The sequence below is a fragment of the Cyanistes caeruleus genome, chromosome 4 (genome assembly GCF_971803275.1).
Source record: "Cyanistes caeruleus chromosome 4, bCyaCae1.hap1.1, whole genome shotgun sequence".
In the NCBI taxonomy this organism is placed as follows: Eukaryota; Metazoa; Chordata; class Aves; order Passeriformes; family Paridae; genus Cyanistes; species Cyanistes caeruleus.
In genome coordinates this window covers 5,927,140-5,943,581 of record NC_141704.1, presented here as the reverse complement: position 1 = coordinate 5,943,581, position 16,442 = coordinate 5,927,140, and the positions used below count along the sequence as shown (strand labels likewise).

The following is a 16,442-nucleotide window of genomic DNA, read 5'->3' as shown; positions in this document are numbered from 1 at the left end:
TGTGAAGTTATCTATTATGGGGAATAATCAAGATTAATGAGCCCTATGGCACTTGCTGAATGCCTCCAGAGATTTATTACTCAGGTTGTTCGTTTTTCTTGTTATGTTGGTGCTGTCAAGAGTCCTATAACAAATGCAAACACAGACGTGTATTAATTGCAAATGTGAAACAAGGCTACTGTGATGTTGCTAAATACTCACAGCTCTGCTGTTTTTACAGCATCTCCACTGGCTGTAGGATTTCTTATCTTCCAGGTTTCTGATTGACTTTCCATTATGGTATAAAATGCAACACTTTTAAATGCCAAAAAGATAAAGTGGGAGGGGATTAAAGAGGAGAGGGAATTCTATTTCCATCTTGCTCTTGCTAATGCAAACTTTGGGCAGAACTGAGTGACAGAGGCCTGGGCTTTTCCTGAAAGGCTCTGCAGACAACTCTCCAAGACCTGATTTTATCACAGGTACCTTTCAATACAAGACTTTCCAAACTCTAGTTATTGTGCAAAAAATATCTTCCTTGAGAAACTCTGTCTAAAGATGCTCTTACAGCATGCATCTGTCAAAATGTTAATGCTGCTTTCTTGTACTGACATTCCTGCTTTTCCATGGAGGTGTCAGCTGCCAGAAGACTACACAGTATCAACAAGAGGATCACTGTGACCCCTGAGCCTATTAAGATATTTAGTAAAAGCTCAGTGTGTCCCAGGAAATTTAAGTAGATGCACTTCTCTGAATATAAAAATGCTCGAGAATTGCTCCTTGTTTATTTTAAACAGTTTTTCCCTGTACCGTATCTCCTCATCAATGCCATGGAACTGCAGGGCCATCAGGAGTTTCCACGCTTAACAGACCCCATCCATCCTGAATGAACAAAATTACAGTATTTCAAAAAATAAATTTAAAAAAAGAAGGCCACTGAAAAAGAAAATAAAAAAAATAAAAGGGAAGGATTGACATTACCTTAAATATTCCCAGCCCTGTATTTAAGTTCAAGCAACACAATACAGACTTAAATGAATGACAAAGCAGTTCATGAATGCTGAGGAAATAACAGCATGTGTATCCCAGTGTCACAACATCCGTAGCTTTACTCCCAGAGGAAGCAGTCGCTCTGCCAGTTTTCTTCTTCATTAACACGGATGTGGACAGCCACCTTATCCCTTCCAACCTACTCCCACTGGGTTTACACAAGGGCCAGTTCCCAACCCTAGAAATTCACAGGTCTCTCCTGTGCTCTCTGGTGTGAGCTCAAACCAGAAGGTGCACAATTTTCATGTTTATACATTCATATAGAAAAACCACGTTTCTACCTCCCAGGCAGATGTTTTTCTTATTCACCCTCCTGGCATCAACACAGAATGTGTGGGATGATGCTAATAACTCAGCACTATTAGTGTACAGGAGGGTAACATAATGTAGCAGCAAACAGTGATATCATGAAAATATATCTAGTTCACTCTCAAAATAGCCCACTATATGAGGACCTAAAAAGACCTGCCAAATTCTTCCCTAGCGGAAAAGAAACTCAACATCTATTTAAAACAAACGTGTAGGTGCAACTTCAGGTTTGGAAGTCACCATGTTTCAGCTTGAAAGCATCTGGGAGAGGCTACAAGAAAAAAAGAATAAAATCTTTGAACACTCACTATTATTTTGTTTATTTTCACTTATACATTTTCTCTGTGTTTTGTGGAATCAGGCTACTAGGCCAGGTCAACATTCAGTTTGGTGTTGTAAAGCTGTTCACACGCTTTTACACAGCTTCTGCTGTAATTTAAATAGCTGTTAAAAAAAGATTTAATCCTCTTTTTTAGTCATATCTTAAGTTAAAATGCATCATAGTCTAGCTACTAAGCATTGCTCCAGGAAGAGAAGCCTTCTGTCTGTCCCTTGGAAAATAATTTCCCATAAAATATCAAATCCTCCTCTTTCTGTACTCCCTACTCCTTACTTTCATGACCCTCCAGATTCAGAAGACAAATGTTTTAGGTGAAGAGGTTGTTATGCTTTTGTGAAAGCTGCAGGGGTGTGTTGCATGCAGCACGGGAGGCATTAGCAGTAGAAAGAAACACCTAAAAATGAGAAATACAGCAAGTCCTGTAAAAGGAAAGGATATTATTTTCATTAAATATCTACCAAGCACCAGTTTTAATTTGGATCAGAAGCAAAATACAGCAGAGGTTTGTTTAATTTAGGTCTAAAGTTCATACCTAAGTAATCTGCTATGCTGGGAGACCAGGGTCTTGTAAGATTTAGAAATGCAAATTAGAGAGTCAGCCTTGATTTGTAATCTGCTTTCATTTCTCTTTTAAGATTATGAAAAAATGCAAAAGCTTAGTGATACACAAGGAAATAATAGCACTGTCCCACATTATTATTTTTTTCAAAAATTAGCTCAGGTAAATGTGCATTTATTAGCAGACTGAAAACAAACAAAAACCCCAAAAAACAAAACAAAACAAAAACAAACACCAAGCAAACCCCATGTTATTAAATAGCTCAAGAACACCAATGCAGTTCTTTGCCTTTGGGTACTACTCTGTCTTAAAATGAAACAAGTTTTTGTGTACTTGCTCCCCAGACTGATAGGTACTGTCTGAACAGCAATTTCCCCATCTTCTTAAGTGTTAACCATTTGCAGCAGTAATTTGTATAACTTCAGGCAGTAAGTTAACATGAGACAGCTCTTGCAGAGAAAATTCAGAAATATGCAAAAATGGAGACAACCATTCCTGTTTTTGTGCACGCAGTGTTAGCGATCCAGGGGAAAACCCGTTCGATCTGTTTAGGAAACCAGGAGCAAAACAAGCCTCACTGCTAATGCAGGCTGCCAGTGGATTGTGGATGCCCAAAGCACTAAGACAGTGGCAGGCAGATCCTGTCGTCAGCCAGGCCAGATGTCATGCAGTGTGGATTGGATTCTAGGAGTCAAAGATGAGAAGAAAGGACAGAATCATTCCTTAAATTCACACACATTGCCAACTGGCAGAAATGAGATCGTTTCTCTTTAAAGCATCTTCTTTCAAAGACTTCTCAAAGTGTGAACAACTCCAGACCAACCTTCACTGATAAATTTTTATGGGAATATCTACCGTTTTGAGATCTTGCCCCTGTCTTCTCCATATCCTCCTATAAATACCTGGAGGTTTCTCTGAAGCCTTCTCCTCTCCAGGCTGAACAAGACTGCAAGGTTCCTTGCATGGCATGACAGGAAGACAAGAAGCAACATATTCAAGTTAAAAGGAGAGTATCCTACTGAATAGAAGTAAAAATATTTTCCCCGTGAGGACATTCAGCCATTGGAACAGGCTGCCCAGAGACACCGTGCAGTCTCCATCTGGGGACGTTTTCAAGACACACTTGTATCTCACGCTGAGGAGCATGGTCTGGTTTCACAGCTGACCCAGCTCTGAGCAGGAGGTTGGACTGGAGATCTCCTGAGGGACCTTCAAACCTCAGCTTTGATACTACTACGTGATACTACTACTACTACTACCAACAGCAGGAGCAATACCTGATGAAAATGAGAAGTGACAAGAGAAAGCCATCAGATCATGGGGGGATGAAACTGAAATATCACAGACTACGAAATAAGTGAATTCTTCTTCCAGGGGCAGCATAACCATATCTCATGCACCTCAGCAGCAGCTTGGTTTTATGCGACAGGATAGAAAGTACCAAAGTTTTTACTTTTCATAAATAATACGCTACTTACTAGCAAAGAACAATTGTCTTGCAGAGGCTAAAGATCACCAGATCATCTCAGAATTCATTCAAAATTCTGTCCTACTTTGCTACAAATAGCAATGTGCAGCAATTAGGGATTGAGAATCTTTGTTTGAAAATGCCACAATAAATGTAGGAATGAGTGATGGATATTTTATAGCACCTGATAACCTAGGCATCCTAAGAAGACACAAGATTTCTCTGCTCCTAGAAACAGAGGAGAAGCCTCAATGTAGGTTACGCCAAATTGCAAACTCAGCTCATACTTTAAATATGGTAAAGTTATTCTGGAAGAGCTGCTATTACATATGCATGACAAAAACCATAAAAGAGAAAACTAAAACAAGGTAACATACATTTGAAGAGAAAAGTTCTTCCACAGTAGCACCCTCCACTCTTTAAGATATACAATTAAATATGCAGTTATAAAATTAGGAGTCAACCTGAACATCACATCACAGTGGCTGAAGCTACAGAAATCTTTTAGCAGCCCCCAAGGAAGTGCAGTTAGAGTAATTTCATATTCAGTGTACCATCTGCGAACACCAGATCAAATTTTTGCAGACCCTTTAGTTCTGCTTCCATAGGAGAAGCTACTGCAGACAGAGAAAGGAAAACCACCCCATGAGTGAATGCTAAATGTGTACTTTGGAGCCACTTCCTGTTCAAATGACTTGCCAGACAGAGACTAAATTATAAACAGCCTGAGACAACAGATACTAACTTGTAGCTGTTGGCCAATTTGATTCCCAGGTTCAACTCCACATTTTAAACATCTTAAAAACCAGAAAAACTGGTCAGACATCACCAGAGTATCTTTACTCTGATGTGCTTCAAAGTCCAGGGACCATCAGTGAATAGCTCAAATTTATGAGTCCTCTCCAAGTTACATAAGTCAGAGTAAAAAAGAAATTTTTTTTTTATGTCCTCAATGAGGTTTTCCCAAAATCTTATCACTGTGTTACATTCAATCATTTTAACTATGTCAATGCTTTCCCTACAATTCAAACCCTCTGATGGGGTCACACAGCTGGCAAGACAGACCAAGGAAAACATGAACCATGTGGCACTGGAAGTTCAAGAGGTTTGTACATGCCAGAAGTGAGCTTTGTGTGATTCCAGAGAAAGGCAAATGGATGACAAAAAGATGTCGCTTATTCAGACAGGTTTAATTTCATAAAAAAGCTTCATAAATTTTATAACATTTGTTATAATTTTTGTAAGAACATCTCTGCTGCCTGACTGCTGACTCTTTAACAATGCATAACAAAGCCATATTTAATATATATGTATTTTTCAGTTGAGAAGTTGATGCAATTATAAAAAGTGAGCAACTGAAAATAAAGACTAGAAAGCCTGCAGATGCAGAGGGACTCTGCACAGAGCCCTGACTGCTTGCGAGTATTCAAATAGCAAACGTGAGGTCCCTCCACCTTTGCTGTGCACATTAAAATGGACATTTCCATGACTTACTGGAAATATTCAACTCCTTTCCTGAGATACCTAACAACACTGCCTAAAAGCACCACTGCACAAAGAAATAAGGCTTATAAGCCATCTAATGCTAATTTATTTTTCAGTGCTATGCTGTTCATTCCGGGTATATCCACACCTGTGTTGCACTTTCAGGCTGTGTACGGCAGTTTTCAGAGCAAGCACCACCCTTGATCAGAATATACCACCTTGCCTTTTAACTTTGCCTTCTTTCTCCAGGCATTCTGAGAAGCAGTAAGGATCACAACTCCACTGCAAGACACAACCTATGTTTCACAGATGGGAAAATTAAGGCACTAATGCTCAGATGGGTTTCACTGAGCTACAGAAGCCTCGGTAAACACCACATTAGTAACCCAGGCACTTTCCCTTCTTTCTACAGTCAATAACAAGAAACAAGGGGACCAGACATCCCTGCCAAAGATTTTTAGTTAAATGGACTTCTTTCAGGTTCTGTGAGGTGTGGAGAGTATTAACCTTGTTTTACATACTTTCTGCACAGAAATGCCTCTAGAGAGAGTGGTAGTATCAAACAGACAATTCTTCAACCTACCTAAAAATCTGATTTAGCCCCTGAAGGACTTTCCCCACTGCCATGTAGTAGGACAAAAAAAGTTTTAAATCTGTAAACACACCCCATCAGAGAAGAATTGCTAGGTCATCAGCAGATAAAGGAATAAAAGCAGGACTCAACTCCCAGACTCTACTTTCAAATGCCAGATCATGTATTTTTTAAATCCTCTTTAGCTTCTATATTCATCTTCATGCCAAATGGTACAGTCTGACTGACATTGACCTTTCATGTATAGGAAGCTACACAGAGAGAAATGATGTGGTCATTAAATTCCTAGTTTCTAAAATTTTGGGTGGAATTAAGATTCAATATTAATCAGTTAAATAAGACTGTCAAAAAGAATAAAAAACTAACTAATATATATTAAATATCTGGCCTTTTCTTCCACTTTTTTCCCCCCAAGTTTCCCCATCTGTTCTTGGCTATTAGAAAAAGGTGGTAAACATAATTCACTATTTTCTCAGCAAAATCTGTTCTCTGTCACAATGTGAACAAAGGACATCTTTTCCTTTCTTTCTATTGTTTGATGGATTAAAGAAGAAAAAGTCTTAGAAAATGTCTGCCCAGAACTGATGGAGGAAAAAAAAATTGTGGGAAATCCAAAGAGAAAGAATATAGTGAAAGTGCTGCAGAGTCTTTAAACGGGAGCAAGAGCTTTGAGCCTGGTTCACACAGGTCAGTCAGCACTTTCTGAACTTAAGAATTCTTAAGTATTTTGAGAGAGATGAATTAACTATACAATGATGCTATGCCAGGCACTATCTGTTTCATTAGAAAAAGAGATGAAAAAATGTTTTGATTAAAGTTGTTTCACCTTTCTATGCTTGCTAGAGCCACCAAAACACAGAATAGAAGCAGATGTAGTCCCAGCTTGCAGCACTACAAAACTGGCTGGAAACATCAGTAAATTTGGGTTATTTGGGTGCTTTTCTGCTACTTTGTTTTTCTGCCTTTAAGTATCAAATACTACCTACACCCCAGACTGCATTCAGCTTGAATACAATTCTGCTAAATCTCATGGGGTGTACAACATTTGGGCCTTACATGTCTTAAAAGCACCACAAACCATGCAACCCCGCCCCCCCACCACCAAAAAACAACGAAATAATTCTCAGAGAAACCTTGGGCTTTTACCATTGCCCATAAGTAAACTGAGGCACAGACACATGGAGTCCTCCCTAAAGGCTTGTGAGCTCTGCAGGTAGAGCTGCAGCTACAACTCACCAGGGACTTCTCTCCTGTTCCTTACCCTGCAGGCTTTACCTTATAGGCTGTTTCCCAAAAAGCAATCCTCCAAAGCACAACTTTTCATTGCATTTAATAATTTTTAGGCCTGGATTCTTTATAAAGAGCAACTGAGGCAAAAGATAGATTGGCAGCCTACCTTACTGAGCATTCACTGGGGCAAGGACAGGAGTGTCTGGGTGTGGGGCCACTGGGAGACGCAGACATGGGCTGCAGCATCCACCCCAATGCAGAGTGGAACAGCCCAAAGTGATGGAGATGCTGGGCTTGCTTTCAGTCCTGCACATTGTATCATACAATGCAATCACAGAATGGTTTGGGCTGGAAGGAACTTTAATAATCATCTTGTTCCAAAGCCCCTGTCACTAGCAGGGACATCTTCCACGAGATTGGGTTGCTCCAAGCCTGGTCTAACCTGGCCTTGAACACTTCCAAGGATGGGGAATCCACAACTTCACTGGGAAACCTGCTCCTCTGTCTCACCACCCTTACAGGAAAGGATTTCTTCCTAATATCTAATCTAAACCTGTTCTCTGAGGTTAAACTCATTTCCCTTTTTCATATCACTACATGTCCCTATCAAAAGTCCCTCCCTAGTTCTCTCCAGGCCCCCCTTTAGGCACTGGAAGATGCAATTATAATGTATTATTACATATCATGTATTATCTGTTATCTATCTATCATATATATATATATATATAATGTCTATATTGCAATTATAATAAATTAGGTCTCCCCAGATCTAAGGATCTGGATGAAAAAGCCCCAACTCTCCCAGCCTTTCCTCATAGAGAGGTGTTCCATCCTTCCACTCATCTTAGTAGTCCTCCTCCAAAATCTCTCCAAGAGGTCATTGAATCATGGTTCTTCCCCTCATCCCATCCTTTAAATACATGTAGTTCCATTTATTTAATACTCCAAACTTTGTGACTTAATTCTATTTTGCCAATGCTGCCCAACACAACAGGATCTTGATCCCTTCTTTGAACCCAAGAGCTGTCATAAAACAACAGTTTTAATCTGTTTTATCCAGTCCTAGTAAATGAAGTTTTAGCAGGTATTTTTTGCCTGCTCTGCCAACTAGATACTTCATAAAGTGAAACAGAATCTCTGCTTCCTTCAGGGCACCTGCTTTCAATTACAGGAAACATACGGCACCTTCAGATTTTTCAGCTTTCAACATCTGTGCTTTGCAGGTACGATTTGTTGCATTCAAATTACTGCTAAAGCTGCAGAATGGTGTCGAGCTTTCAGGGATATGCTTGAGAAACATAGAGATGGACAGAAAGTAATGGTTATTTGCAATTGCTTTTTAATGACTGATTAATGCCTGTTCTGAACCAAATCCTTTAAAATTGTTTAGAAATCTCACCATGCTCCTCTTGGAACGTCCATTCCGCCTCAGCTTGATTAGAAACATCACCTCTACCCTGTAGCAGACGAACACACTGGCACTGCTATCCAGCCAAACACACCAGTCTCACACCTTACTCCGAAAGATAACGCTATAAATAATACCTCTAAGAGGGAAAACAGCCTGTTGTATCAGTCAGGAACAGCTGGTCACCACGCTGGGATGAGACAGTGACAGCTATAGGTTTAATTCTGCACCAGGTTAAATCTGTCAGTCAGGGACACACACAGGCACACAGATTTATGCATTCCCACCTTTTCCAAACAGGACTGATGCATACAAACCAAACCAGCTCATCTGAGCAACCCCTCAGGACTTTTCCAGGCTGGTGCAGTATGCCATAAACCTGAATGTCTGTGCCTAGACACATCCAGGTGCACCAATGGCAAGAATCTCTCTGTTCCTGCTGCCAGCCCAGCCTGCTGACTCCTTATTTCATGTATTATCACATCATAGCCAGAGCTTGCCAAATCACACAAGCTAAAATAGAACTTCATTACTGCTTCTATTGGGTCTAGCTCAGGAAAATCTTGCTGGTTCTATGGAACACCAGCCAGCAGCCCCAAGGTCTAACCAGGAGGCAGAAGGAGGTAAGGAGAAGCAGCAGAGTGAATGATGAACACTACTGTTACAAGGAAAAAATAGGGTGGGGGGGGGAACATTTGCTAATCTAGACCTGAAGGAATAGATTTGCATGGATGGATGGATGACAGATCTGTGGCAGAACAGGACTCATGGGAATACAGTGTGGAATACACTCTCCAGGATCAAATCCAGTTGCTTTCCTCTATTGTAAAGGCTACGGGAGTATTTAGGTATTTACACTCTTCATTATTATGTTTGTATTATTTTATGATTCATAACTACATTATATGATTTCATATTTATTTACAAGGATCATCCTTCTGCTTAAGGTAAATTTAGATCCAGTAGAATTTCACTGAACTTAAAATCACAGGAGATTACTATGGAGGAATCTGTGCTGAAGGAGTGCTCCTTCTTCACCTATTTACTGTGGAAGCAGCTGATAGGGCTGTGTATGTGAGAGAAATTAGGAACAGAGAAGAAATCAATTATTATGCTTAGAGAAATCATATCTTAAAAGTATGCTTTTACAGTTGAAAAAACTTAGAAAAGGAAACTAGAAGAAACTGGAAGACAACTTGCTTAATGTAATGGAATCTCTCAAATTAATGCACACCAAACTTTCCAGTCCATAAGTGTTTTCTCTTAGATCAGCTACTTTTGCGTAAGTTTGTACCACAATAATGAGCAGAACACTGTGGCACCTACTGGTTTGTTTTATACTTTTTGGATTCAGCTCTGGACTCCTGTTTCCTCCAGTTCTACTTCAGGAGACTGAAGCAGTAGGATGGGATCCAGGTTCATCTTTGCATTCCAGGCAGGCTACACCTCCTGCATTTGGTTCAGGACTTTTTCTAATTTAATTATGTTTGCACTTGGATGTAAGTTAAGTCACAGCTCACCCATTAACTGTGCTCTGCTATGGCATCTACCCTCTATATTTGACTTCACTAACTGCCTAATGTTTTGCAGTGAGTTTCTGGTAAGTATGTGTTTGCAGATTTTCATGACAGACTAATAACAGCAAAGGAGTCCCCAGCAACGTTTTAAATAAATATTATGTGTATATTTTCTCAACAGTGTCTGCCTACCAGCACCTTTGAAGCTACATAATCTCATCTAGAACATGTTTACATTCTGTTTGCACTAACCAATGTGGTCCATTGCTACAGAACAAACTGTATTTGATTAAAACATTATGCACAGCGTAGATCCAGGACAGAGAGTCATGTGGTTTTGAAGAGGCAGCAGTTTCTATTTCTGTCTTGCAAAATTCTGCTTGCCATCATTAGGCATTTCTTCATTAATCATAATGAATAATGAGTAGACGAAGGCCTTTACCTGGGCCAGGAACTTCTTAAGGTATTTTGAGAAACTATGTGTTCTCCTGCCTTTGTCTTCTCACTTCTCTATTGTTATTCCCTATTTAGGCCTAGGATGGATGCCTGAAATGTAGGTCCAGCTGCAAACTATTTGAATTTGCAACAGCTTCAGAGCAAGCATCTTCCCTGACTGTGTCAGGAGACAACAGAACATCAATTCAGGGAAGATGCTCAAGCTTGGTGGAGAGCAGATGTTAGGCATCTTAACTTTTTCTAGTAATTTATTATATTGTCATCTTTTCGGCTGCTATCAGCAGATGGTTTAACAGTTTGGAGTGGTAGCCAAAATGAAAAGAATTGAGTAGTGCCACTGAGTGCATTAGATAGACAAGACCTGATTAGGGCACTATCTTCTCATCCGAAATATGAAAATTGAAATCCACACTCGGCCATTTGGACATGTCTCATTTGATGTATAACAACAGTACAATCTCAACTATAGAAGTCACCTATATATTCCATATATGAAATAAATTTAAGCTAAGCTAGTTACTAGTAACAGCTGTGAAAGCACAGGCTCTGAAACTCATCTGCTGCAGACAAATCTCTAATCTCTTTGGCTCAGATTTATTAAATTTATGTGTGTGGGATTTCCTGTTTAGTCCGTGAAGAGAAATAATCATTTTAGAGGGCAATTCTGACTTCAGGTGGGCTAAAATGGAGGTAGAAATGTCTTTCCATTGACTATAGAGGCATCCTAGGGCAACTGTAGATAAATACTCTATCTGTAAAGGAGGATAACAGCTTTGTCACAGCAATATCATGAAGATGAATAGAATACATATGGCTTAGAATAATGTTAGCAATTATCTACCACAGTTAGATAAAATGTCTTGTTTTCTGTTCAACTTGCCTGCTAATACTACACCAATATACACCTGCTCTGCAAAGGCAAAATACTCCCTTTCAACAGTTTAAGGTGTTGCTACAAACTCTAGACCAAAGAGGACATCCTGTGTCACCCAGCCAGCAGTGGTACACCCGAACAGTGATCTCACTCATGTCCTGTAGCCCTGTGATGCCAGTAATAGCACACAGACTTTGTGTTGAGCCTGCACAGCCTCAGCCCCAGGCATGTCAGTCTTGCCTACACTTTTAATGCCCAACCTGGAGCTTCATTTTAGCTGCTTTAGCTGCAGCAGCAATTTTCTTAATGGCCAGCTGGCTATTGCCTAATATATTTTGCTTTTGCTTGTCTTTGCATAATGATGTGGTTTATGTGCACTTTTTATACAGACAGTAGTAGCTCACAGTTACTCTGTGCAGGATGAAATATTTATGATCCCAAGGTAACAACAGAGTGCAGAGGAACACAGACCTGGTATCATAACGGAGAGCCCTGAAGAGGCTACACGAGGTACAATGCAGAGGAGTGGAGGCATAAGCAGATATTAGACAGGGCACAGCCTGACACTCACAACCCCAGGGCTAAAAAAAATTCACCTACAGCTGCCTAATAAAATGCAAATCTGTGGTTTTAGGGTAAGACAGAAAAAGTATCCAAGATATGTAAGACATCACATACATATTGAATGGGAGGTACTGCAATCCAAGAGAGAATGAGCAAGGTGTAAAAGAATGTTATAAAACATTTAAAAAAAAACATTAAAACAGCCAGAAATAGAACTCAAAATGAGGATTAGGAAACCATCAACATCATGTTTGTAACAGCAAAAAAGGAAGAAGAAACCCCTGCTTATCAAGGTACCCCTCCCAGTGATGCCCTTGGTATCTGACTACTTCCCCTCACCACTTTTCAGCTCCAAACTCTTTGAGTAAGCAAAACACCTTGGACAGGAGCAGACACTCAGAAATGTCCATATCCATCTCAAATGTATTAATGAAGCTTTCCGCTCCCATAACAGTGTTCTTGTCTCAGAAAAAGTAGATCTGGATTAGTAGTAGTAGTAGTAACAATAACAATAACAGTAATAATAATAATAATAATAATAATAATAATAATAATAATAATCTTTGATGAGACCATTAATATTTCAATTACACTAACAACTAATGTTTGCCTCCTACACAGGGAGCATGTCTCACTTGCCTGTACGAAGATTTTGAATCTGAAAATGTTCAATATTAAAGCTAGTCTCTTGCCTTCATTCCTCTCCCAAGACAGCCAGACCAGAAACTCACAGCTCTGACCAAGAAAAGAAAAAAAGCACAAAACCTACTAATTTTTTTAGCATGAATGTGACCAGTTTCTATCCATTACTCTCTTGCTCTCCACTATAGTTATTTACTCTTTCCATATGTACTTGCACAGTGATCACACTAGGCACAGCAGAGCCTAATCAAGACAAAATATTTCTAGCCTTGACTTACAAGAGTCATGGCCTCTCACATCTTTTTTTTTTCCACAGAGGAAACCCCAGCACAGAAGCAGAGCTTATTCAGGAAGTATACAGTGAGACCTGATGTGACAGTTAAGAGGAAAAGCACAGCCATGCCAATTTTATGCTGATTTCAAACATTTGGGTTTGCTGCAGTAGTTGTTGAGTAGTAACAAAGCAAATTGCAAATACCATAACAATCACGATAATATGTTAATAGTTTTAATTGAAGTAATTTCTGCAGACAATAAGAATTATACCCTAATGTGTTAATTAATATGATTAGGAAATGTTGTGAAAATGAGTATGCAAAATGATATCACACGGTATCTGGATAGGCATGTACAGGGGCTGGCTCCTCCAAGCTCTCCTCGAGGTGAAATTTATGGACATTAACACACAAGGCTTCGGCAAGGTAAACAGCTGTTTCGATTTTAGTTATAATGAACATTAACTCCACATCCCCATTTCTGCTTAATTAAACCTCTGTCTCTGCAACCGATCAAGAGCAAACAGCAAAGGTAACAGGCACTAATTGGGCCCTGTGCAATTTCAGCCTCAGCTTGGAGCCCAAGTGGTCTTTCTGAACCAAAAAACTCCGGCAAAATATAAAAGTTTCTTTGCTGCTGCTCTCTCCAGCATTCCCAACAATTTATTCACTCAAAGCCAAACTATGTATATGCATCATAAAGAAAAAAAAAAAGAATCATACGGAAGTACTGCAAAATGTATGATGTGAAAGAATAAATTAAATCCCTTTTTACTGCTGTGCAGGTTGTCACTTCCTTATTATTTCTTAAACAATGTCAAGTTATAAAAAAAAACCTGAACCCCTAAGGAACTCAAAAAAAGACTCAGGAAACCTCCTGCTGGACATCTGACAGCCAGCTCCTGGGCATTTTGATTAATCTTCACCCTCCCCAAGAGAGGATCACCACTGTGTCAGCACAGAGTTAACCACAGAACCATAGAAAAGACAGAGAAGGAGGCAGCAAGCAACCTGCTCTTTAAAAGCACGAGATCCCCCCATGAGATGCATCTGCTAAAAGAGAAAGCCTCAGGAACGTGGTGCTGTGCCCCAAATGTGTTTTGAAGAGCCCACAGCCTCCCTGTACAAAATGTCCCCCCAGTCCTCCTCGCGACAAGCATCAGTCAGCACCAAAGCAGCTCCATCTGGGAGGAACTGGACACGACAGAGCACAGACTGCTCCTACCACACTTACTGAGGGAAAAAATAAAAATAGAAGGACTTACGCTCCAGAGGACACCAGATAATTTTACATTATTCAATTAATGAATCTTTAAGACAAGATAGAATAAGAAAATGGTTGAAATACCTCACTGCCCCTCAGATGTGGAAGTGACAGCTGCAGCCTTTCTTCAAGTGCCTCACTTCATGAGCATGCTCCTCAAGGTTTCTTTCTGACCTACAACCTTTATCCGAGCTTCCTTTGTGGCTTAGCAATACAGAAACTGTCGCTTAGTTCTTATGCTGAAACCACTCGCTCCCTGGCTAACTTTTTTTCCCCCCACAGCTGAAAGCTGCAAGTTCACAAATGTAGTAGGCAAAAGCTAAGGAAAACCCTGTGGCTCTCTACAGACACACAATATCCTTTAATACAAAAATGCATTTTAACTTGCCGTGCAGTAATAGGCAGTTGGGATTTACATGCACGAGGTTCATCTTCAAAAAGCACCATTTTGTAGCTGTCTGAAGGAAGTGGTAAATACTGTATACTCTCTTGCCCCTTCATGGGAGGCTGGCTACCTATACCCTGAACTAGGAGCAGCATAAGACCCTAAGCAAAAATCACTTAACTGCTCATCTTATTTGATACCCAAGTACCTCATGCTAATAAACTTTAAGCATTAAAGAATTACAATGTGACAAATTACATGCCCATCTCATAAAAAAAATATTACTGAAACAGAGCCGGGTCTGAAAGGCTCTCAACAACATACAGTGTATGGCTAATTTTAGATGATTCCTCAATCACCGGAGAGTTTACAGTGTACACAGCCAAGCCAGCTCAATCAACTGGCTTCTATCTCCATGACTCCAGGTCACATTATCTCATGAATGAACTGTTATGTAGGTCAGTCAAGAGTCATCTAATTGAATGCACATTTCAGCCTTGGCATTTATGCTCTAGATATCAAAGATGTAGACAATTGGGTAAGTCAAAAGAAAATATGAAGGAAAGGAGTGTGATAATTAGGCTTTGTTTCAGACAACAGGCATGGGAACAGATGCTAGCAGAAACTTGTAGTTAGCCATTTTCATTCTGAGTGGATATAATGCAGGTGGAAAGCGCAGGAGCAACAGGCTCAGTAGAGCAAGGAGCTTTGCTGGGTCACAGGTTGGAGTTTAGTCACAAATCAAGCTCTGTCCTGGCTAACGCCCCTCAGCTTGGCTAGGAGGTACATTGGTCTCTGCTGAGGCATGTGCCAAATACGTGTCTGTTTACTTGCAGTAACTGATAGTACCGAGTCTCCTCACAGAGGCCCCAGAGCGGTCATCAGGAAGGAATATTTTTGGTTCTTCCCAAATCAAGGTAGATTCTAGATAACAACAAAACTGAAAGTTTCCATTCTGCATTGCCAATCTCAGTCATGCTTGTACTTAAGTGTTTTAAAGAGCAAGGTCTTTGGGGAGACTTCTCAGCATGGCTCATGAACTGTTTATTTAGCTTTGCAAGCAGAAAGCTGATGTAAAATACACTAGAGTAGTAATCCTGATAATATTTGGGTAAAATGAAGAATATCAGACTAAAGATGCATGATGAAACTAAAGTGAAAGAGTTCTTGCTTTATAGAAATGCTTTGGCAGACATTTCTTTTCACTTCCCCTTCAATCCAAGCTATTCTAATTTAGACGCAAAAACAAAATTGCAACTGATTAAAATTGGGTTGGCGGTAGTTCCCCTATGAGGAAACACACGACTCACAATCAGATAAAAGCCAAGCTGTCTAAATGCAGCCCTGCCTGTACTTTATTGCAGTGATCCAGCAGCTATTTATTAGTTGTGCATTTTCATTCTTCAGAAACAGCCCACAAAGGATTTTCTCCTCCTTTATGCTCCCCCAACTTTAAAAATCATTTGTGGAGTACAAAGGGTTAAAACTACTGAAGTGAAAGCAAAAAATGCCCAAGGCCAAGTTTTCCTGTGGCCTGTGTACTTGGTTGCATTTTCATCTCCTGTGTCCTGACAGCTGTTATCTTCAAGTGTGCTTCGACATGCCCACTGCTGTTCCAGCAGTCTTTTTGTTCACCTCAGAGCTTTTAAGAGCTTTAAAACCTTGATGCATGCAGGTTGTAGAAGAGGAATGCAAGAAATAACACCTATTATATGGGAGGTATCTTTAGCTGTCTTGTGCCCCACCTGCTTCAAAACAGGGATTTTTTAAAAAAGATTCTAAAGTGTCTGAAAAAATAAAATAAAATAAAAAAGGTAACCCTCCATGTATCCCTTTGTAACCTGCCCCCCATCTCCAAAAAAGGTTTTGCTCCAATATTCTCACGTCCCAGCAACAACTGCTTTGCACTCACATAGCATGACTCTTAGGAGGATGTGAAAGTAGGTACAAACATCTGCTAATTAATTATGTTCAAATCTCAATTTTCACATAAGTAATACATGCATTTTATAAAAGGGTACATTGAAACACACAGCAATGGACAA

General features: G+C 39.9%; 1 protein-coding gene across 24 annotated transcripts in view; it reads right to left on the bottom strand.

Moving 5' to 3' along the window:
• CELF2 (CUGBP Elav-like family member 2) overlaps positions 1-16,442 on the bottom strand; it is a 451,050-nt gene that overhangs the window by 187,769 nt on the left and 246,839 nt on the right. For 4 of the 24 annotated variants that reach the window (XM_086886457.1, XM_086886458.1, XM_023918763.2 and 1 more), the window contains exon 1: positions 14,097-14,159. The exons of 18 other annotated variants lie outside the window; for them this stretch is intronic. The gene's annotated coding sequence lies outside the window, so the exon portion shown is untranslated. Of the gene's footprint in view, positions 1-14,096; positions 14,160-16,442 lie in introns of those variants that run through there. 2 more of the 24 variants (XM_086886459.1, XM_086886460.1) reach the window with 1 other exon arrangement.